The sequence below is a fragment of the Macaca thibetana genome, chromosome 3 (genome assembly GCF_024542745.1).
Source record: "Macaca thibetana thibetana isolate TM-01 chromosome 3, ASM2454274v1, whole genome shotgun sequence".
NCBI classification, from domain to species: Eukaryota; Metazoa; Chordata; class Mammalia; order Primates; family Cercopithecidae; genus Macaca; species Macaca thibetana.
The window spans coordinates 14,688,734-14,709,373 of record NC_065580.1 but is presented as its reverse complement, the minus strand read 5'-3'; the positions used below and the strand labels follow the sequence as shown (position 1 = coordinate 14,709,373).

Sequence of the window (20,640 nt, the reverse complement as noted above, 5' to 3'; positions counted from 1 at the left end):
AGCAGCAAAGCATTCAAGAGGTGACTTGGGTGCTGTTAAAGGCATTCAGTTTATAAGGGAAGCAAAGCATAAAAGTTTGGAAAATGTGCAGCCTGACAATGCAATAGAAAAGAAAATTCCATTTTCTGAGAAATCCAAGCCAGCTGCAGAAATTTGCATAAGTAATGAGCAGCTGAATGTTAATTGCCAAGACAATGAGGAAAATGTCTCCAGGGCATGTCAGAGGTCTTCATGGCAGCCCCTCCCGTCACAAGTCTGGAGGCCTAGGAGGAAAAAGTGGTTTTGTGGGCTGGGCCCAGGGTTCCCATGCTGTGTGCAGTCTGGGGCCTTGGTGCCCTGCGTCCCAGTCACTCCAGCTGTAGCTGAAAGGGGCCAATGTATAGCTCAGGCCATGGCTTCAGAGTGTGCAACCCTCAAGCCTTGGCAACTTCCATGTGGTGTTAAGCCTGCCAGTGCACAAAAGTCAAAAATTGGGGTTTGGAAGTCTCTGCCTAGATTTCAAAGGATGTATGAAAATGCCTGAATGTCCAGGCAGAAGCTTGCTGCAGGGGTGGGGCTCTCATGGAGAACCTCTGCTAGGGTGGTGCAGAAGGGAAATGTGGGGTTGGAGCCCCCACAGAGTCTCTACTGGGGCACCACCTAGTGGAGCTGTGAGAAGAGGGCCACCACCCTCCTGAACACAGAATGGTAGATCCACTGTCAGCCTGCACTGTGCACCTGGAAAAGCCACAGACACTCAACGCCAACCCATGAATGCAGCTGGAGGGAGGCTGTGCCTTGCAAAACCACAGGAGCGGAGCTGCCCAATACCATTAGAACGCATCTCTTGCATCAGCGTGACCTGGAGATCATTTTCAAGCTTTAAGATTTGACTGCCCTGCTGGATTTCGGACTTGCACAGGGCTTGGAGCCCCTTTGTTTTGACCAGTTTCTCCCATTTGGAACAGCTATATTTACTCAATGCCTGTACCTCATTGTATCTAGGAAGTAACCAACTTGCTTTTGATTATACAGGCTCATAGGCAGAAGGCACTTGCCTTGTCTCAGATGATACTTTGGACGTGGACTTTTGAGTTAATGCTGAGATAAGACTTTGGTGGACTGTTGGGAGGGCATGATTGGTTTTGAAATGTGAGGATGAGATTTGGGAGGGGTCAGGGGCAGAATAATATGGGTTGTCTGTGTCCCCACCCAAATCTCATCTTGAATTCCCACATGTTGTTGGAGGGACCCAGTGGGAGGTAACTGAATCATGGAGGCAGACCTTTCGTGTGCTGTTCTTGTGATAGTGAATAAGTCTCATGAGATCTCATGGTTCTATAAGGGGGAGTTTCCCTGAACAAACTTACTTCTCCTGTCTGCCACCATGTGAGTCATGCCTTTCACCTTCTGCCATGATTGTCAGGCCACCCCAGTCATGTGGAACTGTAAGTCCAATAAACCTCTTTCTTTTGTAAATTGCCCAGTCTCGGGTATGTCTTCATCAGCAGTGTGAAAGTGAACTAATATGGCATGTAAGGAAAATTATACTATTGGCAGTACACAAGGGTCATGCTACAGCAAGTAAGATACATGATTCAGGAGAACTTAGCAGGTTTGACAATCCATACGTGAAGAAATAAAAATCTGTAATTGAAAGTAAGGAGCAAAAAATGAGAGGAACACAGATACCTCCTGATTGTCAAAAGAGAAAAACATTCATAAGACATTATCACTTGGGTGTATGTTGGGGAAAGAGGGATGTAAACTTTCCATGCAAATTTCACTCATCTTTCCTTATGAAATTCTAGCATGCTCTTCCAACCTGCTTACACTGATTTCCCTCTCCATGAAATCACATCCCATTTCTAATTTTTACTCATTATTTTAGCATTTAATCATTGCTTTATATTTCTTCTGAACTAGGTAATGCATGTAAATTTTATATGACCACTGGGATCATATAAGGTCATTAAAGGAGAACATAAGCATGAATATATTTATTATTCTAACAGAATATTAAGAATAGAAAACTAATATATGCATATTGAATTGAATAAGAAACTAATAAGGACTGAATACTGCTAGAGACTAAATTAGGGAATGTATGAAGAAAAGGATAAATTATACAATATGTTGTCTCATTTGGTTATCATTACAAAATAATTTCCAGAAGGTAATGTGCTAGAGTTTCACAGTAATTCTATACATCTGGTTCATCTATTTCACATCAGCTATCAAGTCACTTAATTTACTGCTTCTGCTTTCCACTGGTAAAGTATATTTGAAAGAACTAATTTGCATGTCTTAAATATTAATGTGTAAGCTTTATATGGATTTAAATGTGCTAGGACAAATGAAAAATAATGTCAGTGCCTTCTTATGTCATCTGTCCAATGGAGCAGCACGTGAGCATCAATTTTAAAACTACTAGACAGTAAAGACATTTTGAAGAAATTATTGAGATTAGAGTCATACAATGTAATCTAAAAAATCTTAGAGCAAGAGACAGAAAGAGAAGTTCTTCTCTTCTGAGGTGATGAGTTGTATCCAGGGGAACATGAGCAGAAATTCTAGAGGGCTACAGAGGATGGGTGAGAGTGGGTAAGCATGGGAAGGCTTTCTGAGAGAGCACTTTAAGATCATTTGAAAATGAGTTCAGTAGTTAGAAACAGAAAATGTAGCGTCTGTGTATATAAATCATTCATTGTGCTGGTGGTCGTTAGACTGTCGAAATTTTTTTTTCATTTCCCTAACTTCGTAATCCATGCGTGCAGTGTGGGTTAATGGTATTAACCAATTTACAGGATTAAATAACATAGTCTTACTGAGTCCGTTTGTGCTCAAAGCAGCTGGGCTGGCAGAAAAAGGTGTTCCCACAAGAAGCTTATCCTAGATGGAGCACGAGCATGGGTCTCCTGACTCCCCTTGGTATCATTCTCCATGTCACTCCCAGTGAAAGTGATCAGAGACAAAGGCAAAAAGAAAAAATTGGCACAAATGTAAAAATGAGTAGGAGAGGAATAAATGAGAGACTCCCTGTGCCTCACGGCCTCTGCAAGAGGCTCTCACAGAGATGAAAGGACTTCACACCCCTGGATGAAAGTATTGATGTCCGAGATATTAGCTGACTTACTGAAAATCACGTAATGGCAGGATAAGGATAGGAATATATGTTTCTGGATAACTTCTCCAGTAAAATTTTTACCATAACATTTGCTATGAATCTTGATAATACTGAGCAAGTGTCAATAGCCCTCAAAACAAGCAAAAAGTCCTAGTGACAGTGTCTGTCAGTAACCTTGTATTGACTTTTCTGAAACAGTCAGGTTGATGTTGACTTATAGTTCTGTTTGATAGTCTCCCATTTTGTCTATCAGTGTTGACAGATAGTATACTTTGCTAGATTTGTCTTTTAGGAAAAATAATTCTGGTCCTAGAGTTGGTAGGATGAATGACAATGCTGCTGGCTGTTTTCTGAAAATACCATTGAGATGAAGAAATATAGTATCTTCTCTAGCTGAAGAAACAGGCCAGGTGCACTGGCCCATGCCTAGAATTCCAGCACTTTGGGAAGCTGAGGCAGGAGGATCACCTGAGCCCAAGAATTTGAAACCATCCTGGGCAACATAGCAAGATCCCATTTCCACAAAAATATTCAAAATTAGCTGAGCTTGATGCTGCCTGCGTATGGTTCCAGCTACTCAGGCAGCTGAGGTGGAAGGATCCCTTGACACCAGGAAGCTGGGGCTGCAGTGAGCCATGACTGTGCCACTGCACTCCAGCCTGGGTGTCAGAGTGAGACCCTGTCTCAAAAAATAAATAAATAAAAATAGCTGAAGAAATACTTTTCAAAGATTTTTATAGTGTATGTTCAATGGAAACCACTGCCCAAAGAAATGTTCATACTGGCTACACCATTTATTTCAATTAACTGATGCTCATTTTCATCATTTCTTTCGACAAGTTGAGGTTGTCATTCAACCATCAATTACCTTCACGTTTTCTTCTCTCTTTCAGTGCTGTAATAGCTTATCACTATTCTGTGACATCTTAACTTCTATTTTTAGATTTTGCTCAGTTTTCTTTTTTTCTTTTTCTTTTCTTTCTTTTTTTTTTTTTTTCAAAGACAGATTCTCCCTCTGTCGCCCAGGCTGGAGTGCAATGGTGTGATCTTGGTTCACTGCAACCTCCACCTCCTGGGTTCAAGAGATTCACCTGCCTCAGCCTCCCGAATAGCTTGGATAACAGACGTGCGCCACCACGCCCAGTTATTTGCTCAGTTTTTAGATACAAAATGTATACGATGGCAACTGAGATGAGAATCAAAGTATTTCTTAATTTAAAATCAGAAATAACCACAATTAAAAGTGAGATAATCTGGGAAGCAAGATGATGTCTAAGATGTAAATATTCCTACTTTATGGAAATAGGTTATCATGACATACATTGTTAACCTTTCTGTTTAGATATGAAATGTGTTTTCATTATTGTTGACTGTTTCTAATAAGGTCTGAAAAGATGTATGCGTTATTGATGTTTCTTTCCAGTTCTGAACTCTTGTCAATTTTTTGGAGCTAAATTTAATATTATTACTACGGTGTGAATGTTTGTGTCCCCCTCAAAATTCACTGAAACCTAATCGCCAATGTGATAGTAGGAGGAAGTAGGGCTTTTAGGATGTGATTAGGCCAAAACATAGAGCCCTCATGAATGGGATTAGCACCCTTACAAACAGATACCAGAGAGGTTCCTTACTTCTATGCTACATGATATAATTTGGCTTTGCAATCTGGAACCATAATCTCATTTTGAATTGTAATCCCCAGGTGTTGAGGGAGGAACCTAGTGGGAGATGATTGGATCATGCGGCGGTTTCCCCCATGCTGTTCTCATGATAGTGAGGGAGTTCTCGCGAGATCTGATTATTTTATGTGTTTGGCAAGCTCCCCCTTTGCTTGCTCCTCTTGCTACTGCTGCCTTGTGAAGAAGGTGCCTGCTTCCCCTCCTGCCATGATTGTGTTTCCTGAGGCCTCCCCAGTCATAGGGAACTGTGAGTTAATTAAATCTCTTTCCTTTATAAATTACGCAGTCTTAGTTATTTCTTTATAGCAGTGCAAAAACGGACTAAGACACCACATGAGGACACAATTAGAAAGTACCATCTATGAACCAGAAGTTGGCCCTCATCACACACTGAATCTGCCAGCACCTTGATCTTGGACTTCCAGCCTCCAGCACTGTGAGAAATAAGTGTCAGTCTCACTGTTGTGATCCACTAAGAATCTGTGTTCATAAGACATAACTACAAGATGAGAAAGGGGTGCTTGTCCCACATCTGACTTTGTGTGAATTTAAATAAATCATTGCGGTATAAATGCACTAAGGCCCTGGGTGTGTCTCTTGTGGCAGATGAGTATCAGGGAGGAGATTCTAAAGAGTGAGGTATGTGATCTCCAGAGGGTAGAATGAGGCAAATTCTTCAGGCTGGTAATTAGGGAAATATGAAGGTCTCTCAGTCTGTCCCAGGCTGAATCCTCCAGAAGTGGCCACCAAGGTGGAGTCTGACAGGCAGGATGTTTATAAGGGATAAACGCTTGTGGAAGGGAGGAGGAGACAGAAAACCTACAACGTAACTGCAACAAAGACTCATTCAACCCCACAGGCAGCTCTGAAACACCTATGGCCCATCAGTTTTCCCACGTTGAGCCAGAATGCCTGGGCCTTTATATCCCCACCCCAATCAGTCTTTGGAGGTGGGCCACACCAGAAGCACATGCACTAGGATGAGGCTTCTCTGGGCCTGAGGCAAACCCTGAGGGAGCTGATAGCTGGAGGCTGGCTGTGAGCAGCTGGGGCAAAGCAGACCTCCCTGAAGTCACAGCTTCCTGAAGTCACAGGTTGAATTCAAGTCTGAGTAGCCTGTGTTTTTCTTTTTTGTTGTTGTTTTCTCATTTACCACTTATCAAGTAATGGTAAGAAGAAGCAAAAGGTAGCAGATTATTTCCAATTTGAGTCAGAGATTTAAAGAGGAAGCCTCTCAAGAACCAGAATAATAGAAGTACCCATCAAGGTAGGACAAATACAAAGGAATCTAGGTTCACAAGGGCAAAACTGCTGAGTCAGCCACCCTTTCCCACTGAAGGTTTCTTCCCCAAGGTGAGGTTTAAAAGATCAACTGGGCCTGGCGCGGTGGCTCACACCTGTAATCTCAGCACTTTGGGAGGCTGGGGCTGGCGGATCATCTGAGGTCAGGAGTTCGAGACCAACCTGGCCAACATGGCGAAACCCTGTCTCTACTAAAAGTATAAAAATTAGCCAGGCGTGGTGGAAGGCGCCTGTAATCCCAGCTACTTGGGAGGCTGAGGCATGAGAATCACTTGAACCTGAGAGGCAGAGGTTTTGGTGAGCCAAAATCGCGCCACTGCACTCCAGCCTGGACAATAAAAGTGGGACTCCGTCTCAAAACAACAACAACAACAACAAAAATCAACTGGGCTGGGTACGGTGGCTCACACCTATAATTGCAGCAGTTTGAGATCAGCCTGGCCAACATGGTGAAACCCTATCTCTACTAAAAATACAAAAATTAGCCAAGCGTGGTGGCATGCATCTGTAATCCCAGCTACTCAGAAGGCTGAGGCACGAGAATCACTTGAACCTGGGAGGCAGAGGTTGCAGTGGGCTGAGGTCACACCATTGCACTCCAGCCTGGGTGACAGAGTAAGCCTCTCTCTGGGGAAAAATAAAAAGAAAAAAGATCAACTGCTTTTATGTGACTTTATTTCTTATTTAACAAGCAAATGAAGAGTGCTCTTTCACTTAGAAATTCCACTCCTAGGAATGTATCCTAAGCTTTTAATTTAAAATATCTGATTTTATGTGTGTGTCTGTGTGTATTCTATATACATAATGTATATGTACTTATATAGATATATAATTACATACATATTACACACATGAAAGTAGATATACAGCCCCACAATACACCATAGTAAATAAAATGGATATGATCTATAATCTAATTGTCAGAAAATGAGATTTACTAGGTTTAAATACAACTATACAGTGAAAAAAACACTCAACGGTCAAATAAACGTCTTAGAAGAAGATTTTTGACATGGGAAATATTCATGACTATTATTGCCAGATGAAAACCATGGGTAGGTATAATGTTTACTTCTTATCACTTTTTATTTCTAATATATTGTAGGTCAACATATGAACATGAAAATGGCTAGATATTCACATATTAACATAATTAAAATGCTTACCTTTAGCTTTTAATTTCTTAGTCATTTACATGATGTTTCATTTTTTTAATTTTCAAAAAGAAGTAGGAAAATGAATGTCATATTCTCAAGTAAGACATGAACCTTTTTAGTCCCACTATGAATCAGCTTTTTGAAACTTTGACCTGTGATCTAAAATTGTCAGGTGTCAGAAAATTCCTCATATGCAAAGAAAAGTAAATAAACGTATTAAATTAATAACTAACATAAAGGTCTAGGAATTATAAGTTGTTTACCCTAAAAATAAACCACCAGATAATGTAAATACTGTTAAATTCGTGAAATCTATTAGAGTCTTTAGAAGAGTCAGAAATCAATATAGGTACTCTAGAATAAAATTGATTTTAGGAATCTATTATCCCATGACACTATTTTAATTCTATGCTAAATAGGATGACCATCCTCTCTAAATGTGGGTTTTTTTTTTGTTTTTTGTTTTTTGTTTTTTTTTTTTTTTGAGATGGAGTCTTGCTGTGTGGCCCAGGCTGGAGTGCAGTGGCGCGATCTCGGCTCACTGCAAGCTCCGCCTCCCGGGTTCATGCTATTCTCCCGCCTCAGCCTCCGAGTAGCTGGGACTACAGGCGCCAGCCACCTCGCCCGGCTAGTTTTTTTTAAATATTTTTAGTAGAGATGGGGTTTCACCATGTTAGCCAGGATGGTCTCGATCTCCTGACCTTGTGATCCACCCGCCTCGGCCTCCCAAAGTGCTGGGATTACAGGCTTGAGCCACCGCGCCCGGCCTAAATGTGGTTTTTAAATAATTGCCAGATTAGGACTGAAAATAACTTAAACATAGTAGAGACTACCATAGACTACCGTATGTTTCCTCTAAATTATTTTGAATTAAATAACTTCCATTTTTATTGATTCTCCAGTTGTGACCTTTTCATTCATACTTCAGTCCTTGACGAACTGTTATTAAGGAATGGGATGCACCCAGCCCTAGGTCACAGAATTCATCCTGATGGGATTCCAGCTCTGTGCAGAGATGGAGATGTTTCTCTCTTGCATCTTCTCGCGATTTTATGCCTTCCGTCTACTGAGGAATGGCATGAACATGGGGCTCACCTATCTGGATGACAGAGATGACAGACTCTACACTCCCATATACATTTTCCTCTCATACCTGGCCATCAATCACATGTATTATGCTTCCAACAATGTTCCAAAGAGGCAGGTGAACCAAATGAACCAGAAAAACAAAACAAAACAAAACAAAACAAAACTTTGTTCTATGGATAAAGCAGATATTTTCGTACTTGGCTTTTGCTCACACAGAGTGCCTAATTTAGGCAATGATGTCCTGTAATAGATAAGTGGCAATCTGCTAGATCCTTCTCCAACCCTTTACTTTGAGCCTATGGGTGTTGTTATGTGTGAGATGAGTCTCCTGAAGATGGTAGACAGACAGGTCCTATTTTTTAAATCCAACTTACCACTCTGTGCCATTTAAGCAGGCATTTAGACTATTTACATCCACAGTTAATATTGGTATGTGAGGATTTGATCCTATCATGAAGATGTTAACTGGTTGCTTTGTGGTTTCTATTGTGTGGTTGCTTTATAAAATCTGTGGGCTATGTACTTAAGTGTGTTTTTGTAGTAGAATACATCATTCTTTTGTTTCCATGTTTAGAGCTCCCTCAAGGGTCTCTTGTAACCCTGGTCTAGTGGTAACACATTCCCTTAGCACTTGCTTGTCTGGGAAAGATTTTATCTTTCCTTCATTTATGAAGCTTAGTTTGACAGGATATGAAATTCTTGGTTGGAATTGCTTTAAGAATGCTGAAAATAGTTATCTAATCTTTCTGGCTTGTAGAGTTTGTGCTGAGAAGTTCTCTGTCAGCCTGATGCGGTTGACTTTGTGTGTAATCTGACCTTTTTCTGTAGTTGCCTTTAAGATTTTTTTTCTTTAGCTTTGACCTTGGACACTCTGATGACTATATGTGTTGGTGATGTTCACTTTGTATAGTATCTCGCAGGTGTTTTCTGGATTTTTTCTATCTTGCTGTCTAAGTTTCTGGCAAGATTAGGAAAATTTTCTTGAATTATTCTAACAAATAAGTGTTTCAGGTTGTTTACCTTTCTCCCTCTCTCTAAGGAATGTCAATAATTCATAGTTTTGGTCACTTTACATAATGTCATATTTCTCAAAAACTTTGTTCATTTTTAAAAATTATTTTAGATTTATTTTTCTCTGACTGGGTTAGTTCAAAAGACTTAAATTCAAGCTCTGAAATTCTTTCTCCTGCTTGGCCCAGCTATTAATAATGCTTTCAATTGTATTTTGAAATTCCTTGAGTTTTTCAATTTCAGAAACTCTGATTGATGTCTTTTTAACATTATTATCTGCTTCTTCATTTTCTAGATTGCTTTAGAAGTTTCTTTGCATCGATTTCCAACCTTTTCTTGGATCTCATTGAACTTCTTTGCAGTTCATGCCTTGAATTCCTTATCTGTCAATTACGAGTTTCCATTTTGGTTAAGGACCATTGATGGAGAGTCAGCATGATGTGAATGTAGATTCAGATCTTTCATGGTGCCAGCATTCCTACACTGATTCATTCTTATCTGAAGATACTAACACTTCTAATTTTTATAATGATTTTTGTGTAGGTAGGATTTTTAATTTTTCTTCCTTTCCCTATATATATTTTTCTTTTTCTTTCCCTTTCCTTTTCCTCCTCTCCCTAGAGGATGTGACTGAGGATAATGCTGGGTAGGGTCTTTTGGCTTTGCTTCCACAACCATATGCACTTCTGTCCTCAAGTTTTATATTGGGCTGGGTACTTTGACCTACAAGACAGTAGATAGCACTTATGGGTAACAGCAGGTTGCAGCCAATGGGGCTGGGTATACACTTGATTCTTGTTTACCAGGAAAACACTGCGTGGGGTTAGACCCAGCAAGTCCATCTACAGGTGCCCCAGTGATAGGCACTAGCACCAGCTCTGAGGGAGAGTCCAGTGGGCAGCCACCAAGTATCCAGAGGCATGCCTTAGCATGGAACTTGGCCCAAGTTCTCTGCATAGGGGTGCCAGAGGCAGCCTAATCTCTTAATCCAGGAGAGTGGCTGCTCCAAATGCCTGGAGATCTGCCTCATTGTGGAGTGGAGAGGGTCTCCTTGCACAAATATCCCTGCACAGGAAGGATGGGGTGGCTCAGGCTACTGCTCCAGGCGAGGAGGTGCTCCAAATACCTGGAAATCTGTGGAGCAGAGAGGGTCCCACTGCACTGCAATTCTTCTCTGCACCAGAAGAATGGAGCACCTCCGACTGCTGATTCATGCTAATGGCACTCTGAATCCCTGGATATCTGCCTGGGCATGGAGTGGAGATGGCCCCCTTGCACAAGGATCTCTGCACAGGAAGGATGGGGCAACCCAGGCTGCTAGCCCATGCGAGCAAGTGCTTTAAATGCTTGGCAATCTGCTTATGTGTAGAATGGAGAAGGCCCTGCTACACCACAGTCTCAGGAAAGTAGGCTGGGACACCCAGCAATAACACACACAGACCAGTTCTAGTTCATCAAGCTGGCCCTGGCTGAAAGTCTCGTTGCCCAGGAGAAACCACAGCCGTAGCAGCTCTCCTCCCGCCCAAGGTCTGTGACTGGGGAAAGCACAATTCCAGTGCCTACTGTTGAGATGTTTTCCACGATTCTGTCTGTGGAGGACCCTACCCTGATCCAGAGCAGGTGCTCCAGTCTCTGTCCCAATACTAAAATGCCTGCATGGCCACGCTGCTGGGTTGCCAAAGAACGGCTGACTTTAGATGCACACAAATTAAAAATGGTGTCCTGTTCTCTGTCCTGGGGCTGGGAAAACACCTGTAGCTTTTTCCAGTATCCGTCTCTGTCAGTGTCTCCAAGCCTCTCGCGAAGTTAGCTCCAGGATTTGAGAGAAACAAAGTGCTGTCTCTCAGCCTGCGTTGCTCAGATCCCCAGTGGAAACGTGAGTCACAGAGGGAAGCTTCTACCTCTCATGTGCTGGGACTTCATTCACTTTTATCAGCTGGACAGCATTATGGTGGTTGTTTGCCAGCATTCTCCTCCTCCGGATCTGCAGTGTTCTTCACAATTCCAGTGGATCTCCGTTTTCTTTCTTGAATTAAAGCTCACAGAATTTATCTTTATGCACTGCCTTGCTATTTCCAAGCAACTGTGGCATGTTAAAAGCCTCTAATTGCCATCTTGAAAAAACAAATCTATCAACAATGTTTGATATGAGTTGGCCAATACTCAATTGAAAATAAGAAAAATTTTTATGTGCAAGGATAGTCTCTGAGGTTGAGCACTTTTGTTCAGTGATGAGTCATTTGAATTACCAACATGGTTAATGCTATAGAAATCTATGGAACCCATTTCTTTAAGAAATAGATTCATATCTTAATAAAGAACATCTTTTTTATTGTTTAATTGCCAAAACAACATGTTAGCCTATTACTGTAAGTAACCAGTTCAATCATAGCCATTCACATCATGTAGTACCAAGTGGTATTTTTTCAGAAAAAATGAACATGAGGAAGAAAACTCCTTGACTGGAAAAAAAATTGATACATATAATCATTACAGAGCTGTATATGTATATAACACTAACTGTGAGATGAATGAAGAAAACTCAGATTCACTGTTGAGTAGCTTATAATTTCGAAGTCCTCTGCTAGACATGAAAACTATTTAGTGTTGAACAAAAATAGGATACTATATCTCACAACTCCTATATAAATGTTTCCATTCCTACTTTATTTCTGCTTTCATTTTCACGGCGCATCTACAGTCTCTCTTCCGGCCTCCCATTTGTATTTTACAACATGCATAATTACAGATTTATTCTTTAATTATCTCATTTTCATATGAGTTTTATATCTCTTGAAAGATTTCTTTGAAACTTCTGCTTTTTTTATTTTCCAGAGCAGCAGAGTATTTTTAGGCAATAATATTTTACCTTATTATGCCTTTCAATTATTAAAAGAAAAAGGGAAAGTAGTAAAATAAACAAATGTAGAGAGTCACCAACTTACAGTGGTTTCACTTAAGATTTTCAACTGTACAATAGTGGGAAAGTGATATGTATTCAGTAGAAACCATATTTCAAATACTCATGCAACCATTATCTTTTCATTTTCAGTACAGTATTCAGTAAATTACATAAAATATTCAACAGTTTTCTATAATATAGGCTTTGTGTAAGATTATTCTGCCCAACTGTAGGCTAATGTTAGTGTTCTGAGCATGGTTAAGGTGGGCTAGGATAAGCTATGATGTTTGGTAGGTTAGGTTTATTAAACATATGTTCAAGTCAGGTATGGGGGTGTGTGCCTAAAGACCCAGCTGCTCAGGAAACTGAGGCAGGAGGATTGTTTGAGCTCAAGGAGTTTGAGAATATAGTGCACTACGAGTACACCTGAGAATAGCCACTGCACTCCAGCCTGGGCAACATGACAAGAGTCGATATTTTTTTTAAAAAAGCATCAGCTTACAATATTATCAACTTCTGATGGGTTTATTGGAACATAATCTTATCATAAGTTGAAGAGTATCTTTATATAGTAGAATATAGTAACATACTACAGACTTGTTTCCTCAAAACATAAAGATAAACCACACTAATGATCATCCATGGGAGAGGGACACCCAGGCAGTGTCCTGCAAAATGAGAAATACTTGTAGGCCATACTTCACATTCCTGACTGAGTCTCTTCCCCATGAAATAAAATCATTAAGAAATTTTTAGTAACATTTTAATTATTATATTTTAATTAAAAATTTAGGTATAGAAAGAAGATTGTATAGCTTTACATTAAAAATAAATTATTATGTGACTTGGCTACTTGACACCAACTAGCTTGTGTCAGATTCACCCTCCCACCATAAAAAACTATACAATCTGGACAAAATATAGAAAAAAATTCTTGGCAGGTGCATTAGTCTGTTCTCATGCTGCTAATAAAGACATACCCAAGACTGGGTAATTTATAAAAGAAAGAAGTTTAGTGGACTCACAGTTCCACATGGCTGGGGAGACCTCACAATTATGATGGAAGGCAAAGAAAAAGCAAAGGCACATCTTACATGGCAGACAAGAGAGAGGGCATGTGCAGGGGAGCTCCCCTTTGTAAAACCATCAGATCTCGTGAGACTTATTCACTACCACAAGAACAGCACGGGAAAGACCCGCCCCCATGATTCAATTACCTCTCACCAGGTCCTAAGCATGGTTCAGGTGGGCAGGCTACATGTGGGAATTATAGGAGCCACAATTCAAGATGGGATCTGGGTAGGGTCACAGCCAAACCATATCAGTAGGCACTGAAGAACATTGTTGCAGCAAGTCAGGTATGAGATCTTTAAGAAAGGTGAAGCACGTGAGATTTGTACCACATTTGCCAGGATTTTCCAGAAAGGCACCTTCCTGACGTTGGTACAGGAAAATGCGACCCAACCAGGGGTTAGTGGTCTTGGGAACCAAAAGAAGCAATGAATAGAGTTCAAAGCTGCTAAATTGGTTTGGAATTGGAGGTCAATGTACCATATGGGAGAGAGAAAGAACCTAGAAATGGGTGTGTAGATGCCATTTTGGTCCTTCTGTGACTTCTTAGCTATGTGACAGCTGGTTAAGAAGAGAGGAGACCTAGTAGAAAACAACGGCTGGCATACAGAAAGCAGAAGAGATCATCAGGGACTGAAAATTTACTGGAAAGCTACTGGAGTTCAGATCCAGCCAGATGGGGAAATGTTGGTAAACAACTGAGAAACTCACTTGGACTCTAAAAATTATCTTAGGAGAGGTGCAGTATCCTAGGAGTGAGGCATATGTTCTAAGAGGAAAATAAAATATCATTACCATAATACAGCTTAAAACTACGTCTTGAGAGCAGCAAGATGATCTACAAGTAATTACAACTTCTGCCCAGATAAAAAAATTCAAAATTCTTGAGTATTTCAATATTATATTAGCCATAAATTCAGCATACTTTAAAAAAAATACCAAATATACAAAAAAGCAAGAAAAGAAGACTGATGAGAAATAAATCAGTTATTAAAAACAAATTCATAGAGAATCCAGATATTGGAGTTAATAGATAGAGCCTCATAATATCTATGATCAATATAAAGGGAAGAAAGAAAAAATGAAAGACAAAACAGGATGTGTCAGATTTCTTTCTGGCAGCTCTGAAATGCTCACTTTATTTTCACAGAATCTAATTTCCTAAATTATGTTTGATGTTTCAAGCAAAAATCATAGCATTGCCTAGTGTTATTCTAAATGTATGTAAGACAATTATACCACAAATTTGAGAGGGCAAAGAGGCATAATATGACAGAGGGTTGCTATACTTCACTCAAACTGGAATACAGATGACACCCATTTAGTGTGATAATGTATATATAAAGGAATATATACTAAGCTATAAGATGCAACCTAAACAACTATAAAAAAGAAGACACGCTATAAATACTATGAATAACAAAATGGAATTCTAAAACAAATATTCAAATAACCTACAGGAAGTCATCAAAAATAAACAGAGAAACAAGAATTGATACAGAAAAAAAAAAAAGTCAGGCTTATGCGCTAAAATATCCATAATTAGACTAATTATGAATGGTCTACCAAGACACAGATAATAGAAGAGTGTATTTAAAAGAATGACTCTTTCGTATATATTTCTTGTATGCTGTGTACAAGAAACTCACTTGAAATTTACCAATACAGGGCAGGCCAAATTAAAAGGATGAAAAAAGATATATTACACAAACATTAATACAAGGAAAGCAAGAGTGCCTGTATGTATATCAGATAAAGCAAAGAAAATTACCAGAAACAGACAGATTATATAATGATCAAAGGTTTAATCCATGAAGAAAACGGCGATTTTAAAAGGGTCCTCACCAAACAACAGAGCTGCAAAATATGTCATGTGAAAACTGCCAGAACTAAGGCGGATCAGGATGGGACCTGCGTTGCCTCAGGATGTAAAGTGTAACAAGGGGGCAGGGGGGATGAGGGGACAGCAGCATGGGCCTGTGAGGCCTGTGGGGTGCCCGCGTTCCCAAACCCCTCCGCAGCCGGCTCTGCAGTGGTCCGCTCCGCTTGGTGGCCGCGTGCGGATTCGGATTCCAGACCCCAGGCTGCGTGTTCTCCACCGCTTGTTGTGGCCAGTGTTACTGCGGAGACCCCAGAGCAGCCTCGGCGCTATGGAGGAGCCCGGCGCTACCCCTCAGCCCTATCTGAGGCTGGTCCTGGAGGAGCTACGCAGGGTTGTGGCAGCACTGCCTGAAAGTAGGAGACCATATTCGAATCCTTATGGTTTTCCATGGGAACTGGTGGTATGTGCAGCCGTTGTTGGATTTTTTGCTGTTCCCCTTTTTCTGTGGAGAGCTTTTAGATCCGTTAGGAGTCGGCTTTATGTGGAAAGAGAAAAACAACTTGCTGCAACGCTTTCTGGACTAATTGAAGAAAAATGTAAACTACTTGAAAAATTTAGCCTTATTCAAAAAGAGTACGAAGCCTATGAAGCAGAGTCGTCTTTAGAGGATGCCAGCTTTGAGAAGGCGGCAGCAGAAGCACGAAGTTTGGAGGCAACCTGTGAAAAGCTGAACAGGTCCAATTCTGAACTTGAGGATGAAATCCTCTGTCTAGAAAAAGAGTTCAAAGAAGAGAAATCTAAACATTCTCAACAAGATGAATTGATGGCGGATATCTCAAAAAGGATACAGTCTCTAGAAAATGAGTCAAAATCCCTGAAATCACAAAAGGCAGAAGCCAAAATCATCTGCAAGATCTTTAACATGAGTGAAGAACGACGCGAGATAGCAATACAAGATGCTTTGAATGAAAATTCTCAACTTCAGGAAAGCCAGAAGCGGCTTTTGCAAGAAGCTGAAGTATGGAAAGAACAAGTGAGTGAACTTAATAAACAGAAAATAACATTTGAAGACTCCAAAGCACACGCAGAACAAGTTCTAAATGATAAAGAAAATCACATCAAGACTCTGACTGGACGCTTGCTAAAGATGAAAGATCGGGCTGCTGTGCTTGGAGAGGACATAACGGATGATGATAACTCGGAATTAGAAGTGTTCGGTGAATCGGAAAATGGTGCTTACTTAGATGATCCTCCAACAGGAGCTTTGAAAAAACTGATTCATGCTGCTAAGTTAAATGTTTCTTTGAAAACCTCGGAAGGGGAAAGAAACCACATTATTATGGAGTTATCTGAAGTTGACAAAACAAAGGAAGAGCTTACAGAGCATATTAAAAATCTTCAGACTCAACAAGCATCTTTGCAGTCAGAAAACATGTATTTTGAAAGTGAGAATCAGAAGCTTCAACAGAAACTTAAAATAATGACTGAATTCTATCAAGAAAATGAAATGAAACTCCACAGGAAATTGACAGTAGAGGAAAATTCCCGGATACAGGAAGAAGAGAAACTTTCTAAAGTGCAAAAAAAGATCAGCCATACCACTGAAGGGCTGGAGACCTATGGAAAGCTAGCCAAAGATCTTGAAGAAGAATTGAAGAGAACTATTAATTTTTATCAAAGGCAGGTTATTTCCTACGAGAAAAAAGGACATGATAATTGGTTGGCAGCTCAGACTGCTGAAAGAAACCTCAATGATTTAAGGAAAGAAAATGCTCACAACAGACAAAAATTAACTGAAACAGAGTTTAAATTTGAGCTTTTAGAAAAAGATCCTCGTGCACCTGATGTTTCAAATACAGCATTTGGCAGAGAGCATTCCCCATGTGGTCCCTCACCATTGGGTCAGCCTTCATCTGAAACGAGAGCTTTTCTGTCTCCTCAAACTGTGTTGGAGGGTCCACTGAAACCCTCTCCTGTGCTTCCGGAGGGAGGAGGAAGAGGCCCAAGAGGCCCAGGGAATCCTCTGGACCATCAGATTACCAATGAAAGAGGAGAACCAGGCTGCGATACGTTAACCGATCCTCACAGGGCTCCTCCTGACACTGGGTCCCTGTCGTCTCCGTGGGAACAGGACCGTAGGATGACGTTTCCTCCACCAGGACAATCACATCCTGATTCAGCGCTTCCTCCACAAAGGGAAGACAGATTTTATTCTAATTCTGATGGACTATCTGGGCCAGCAGGACTCAGAAGTTTTAATATGCCTTCTTTGGATAAAATGGATGGGTCAATGCTTTCAGAAATGGAATCCAGTAGAAATGATGCCAAAGATGATCCTGGTAATTTAAATGTGCCTGATTCATCTCTCCCTGCTGAAAATAAAGCAACCGGTACCGGCTTTGTTCCTCCACCTCTAGCTCCAATCAGAGGTCCATCGTTTCCTGTGAATACAAGAGGCCCATTCATGAGAAGAGGACCTCCTTTCCCCCCACCTCCTCCAGGAACCATGTTTGGAGCTTCTCGAGGTTACTGTCCACCAAGGGATTTCCCAGGTCCACCACGTGCTCCATTTGCAGTGAGAAACATCTATCCACCGAGGGGTTTTCCTCCTTACCTTCACCCAAGACCTGGATTTTACCCCAACCCCACATTCTGAAGGTAGAAGCGAGTTCCCTTCAGGGTTGATTCCGCCTTCCAAGGAGCCTGCTACTGAACAACCAGAACCACAGCAAGAAACCCGACAATATTTTTGCTCTCTTCAAAAGTAATTTAGACTGATCTCATTTTCAGTTTAAGTAACGGCTGTTACTTCAGTGATTACACTTTTCTCAAATTGAAGTTTAAGGAATTATAGTTCTTAGTATAGTAGTTTATAAATAAAGATGATTTAAATACAAATCTATGAGTAAATCATTTTATTATATTCTAGATCGTATAACGTTTAATCGCGGGAACTAATCCACTACTATAGCAACAACAGTGGGAGTTTTATATGTGTAATCTCGCAGGTGGGAAGGTAAAGGCTGTGTCTTCATGCCAAGAACTGTATTCACTGTGGTTGTAGATAAATGAGAAAGTAACTTTATGCTTAATTAAATACATTTTAGTTGATTTTTTTTAAAATGAAAACTGCCAGAACTGAAAGGAGATATAGACGAATCCACAATTATAGTTAGAAACTTCCTCATGCCTTTTTCAATAATTGACAGAACTAGACAGAAAATCAGCAAGGAGTGTTGGTTTTGGCAGCACTTTCTAAAATTAGAATGATGCAGACAAGATTAACACGGCTCCTGCATATAGATTACACAAAATTTTGCGAGGCGTTACATATTTTTAAAAAGAGGGGAAAAAATCAGCAAGAATATAAAACAACTCAAAATGCCATTAACCAAAAGAATCTATTTGGCATTTACAGAATATGCCACACAACAGCAGAATACACGTATTTTTTCGAGTGCTGACAAAACACATGGCAAGATAGAGCTATCCTAGGCCCTAAAATTCACCACAGCAAATTTAAGAGATAGTAATCATCCAGAGCAGGTGAAAACCAAAAATCATTGTAGGGAATCCAATTGGAAGTCAGCATAAAAAAGATATGAAAATTCCCAAACACTTGGAAATGTAAAAACACACTTCTAAATAATCTATCGGTCAAAGAAGAAGTCTCAAGGAAAATTTTAAAAATACATTGGACTGGATAAACATGAAACTGTGACATATCAAAGTGCTGAGAAGCCAACTTATAGCAATAAATGCATGCATTAGGAAAGAGGAAAAGTCTCGAGTGAGCAATAGATTTCCACCTCAGGAACCTAGAAAAAGAAGAGCAGAATAAACTGAAAGCAAGTAGAGGGTGGGGATTAATGAAGATAAGAACAGAAAACACTTACATTTAAAAGAGAAAAACAATAGTTAAATCAATGAAACAAAGAGATAGCTCCGTTAAGAGATTAATAAAATTTAGCAAACTCAAGTAGAAATTAAAAGGAAAAGATACAAATTTTAAAAATCATAATGAAACAGGCGATATCACTACAGACACCGTACATCACAAAGGACAATCAAGGAATATTACAAACCACTCCACACACATAAATTAGACAACTTAGACAAAAGAGACAAAATGCAGTGTTCCTGCTGCAACACACTAACTCAACTCACCACGCAGGAATAGACCATTTGAAGAACTCTATAACCATTAAGAAAATAGAATTCATAATTTTAAAACTACCAAAAAAGAAATCTCTAGGTTTAGATGGTTTCATTGGAGAATTCTGACAGGTTTTAAAAAATGTTAACACCAATTCTACAGTATCTTTTCCAGAAAACAGTAAAAGAACATTTCCCAATTTATATTTTGAAGCTATTATTGCACTGATACCAAAACCAGGAGAGAGTGTGTGTGTATATATACATACACACATATATACATATATATATATATATAAAGATGTGTTCAATTTACTTAACAAATAGACTTCTACACTATATTTTTCAAAATTGACCCATGTCCAATAGGGGATTGTTTCCAGAAAAACAAGCCTGATTAAATCTCACAAAGTCAATCAAAATAATCCACCATGTTAACAAACAAAAGAAGGAAAGTTACATTATATCAGCTGATACATAATAAACATTTAACACATTTTGACATCCATTCATGATAAAAGCACTCTATAAAGCGAGAATAGAGGAAACTTTATCCACTTGATGAAAAGCATCTACAAAAACCTAACATTATAGAGTCATGTGTTGTTTAACGATGCGGATACATTCTGAAAAATGTGCATTCAAGTGATTTTGTCATTGTGGGAACGTCCTAGAGTGTACTTACACAGATCTAGATGGGATATATAGTAGCCACTATACACCTAGGCTATATGGAATAGCCCATCACTCCTAGGTGACAAACCTGTACAGCGTATTACTGTACTGAATACTATAGGCTATTATAATACAATTAAGTGTTACATTTATGGTAACAATTTGCTAAAACTCACCAACTATGGTATTTATGTATCTAAGCATATCTAAATACATAAAATGCACAGTAAAAAAATATAACCTGAAAGATTTTTTTAAATGGTACATCTGTATACGGCATTTACCATAAATGGAGCTTACAGGACTGAAAGTTGCCTGGGTGAGTGAATGAGTGAGTGGTGAGTGAATATGAAGCTCTAGGATATTACTGTACGATACTGTAGACTTTATAAACACTGTACACGTAAGTTACACTGAATTCATTAAAACATTTTTCTTTCTTCAACAATAAATTAACCTTAGCTTACTATAACTTTTACTTTACAAACTTTTTAATTTTTAATCATAATTTGATTCTACTTTGTAATAACACCACTTAAAACACAAATATTAGGAAGCTGCACAAAAGGTTTTCTTTTTTTATATCTTTATTCTACAGACATTTTTCTACTTGTGAAACTGTTTAATTATTTACTTTTTAAAAATTTGTTATTGAAAGCTAAGACACACAT

The 20,640-nt window shown here is 39.5% G+C and overlaps 1 non-coding gene and 1 pseudogene across 2 annotated transcripts; both read left to right on the top strand.

The window, feature by feature from the left end:
* The first annotated feature begins 15,311 nt into the window (after positions 1 to 15,311).
* Positions 15,312 to 17,937, top strand: LOC126951024 (cTAGE family member 15-like; annotated as a pseudogene). The gene has a single exon (XR_007724340.1). The product of XR_007724340.1 is annotated as a cTAGE family member 15-like (transcript).
* A 437-nt stretch (positions 17,938 to 18,374) lies between these two features.
* LOC126951777 (U6 spliceosomal RNA) lies at positions 18,375 to 18,477 on the top strand. Its single transcript, XR_007724641.1, has one exon. It is a non-coding gene; the product is annotated as a U6 spliceosomal RNA (small nuclear RNA).
* The last annotated feature ends 2,163 nt before the right edge of the window (positions 18,478 to 20,640 follow it).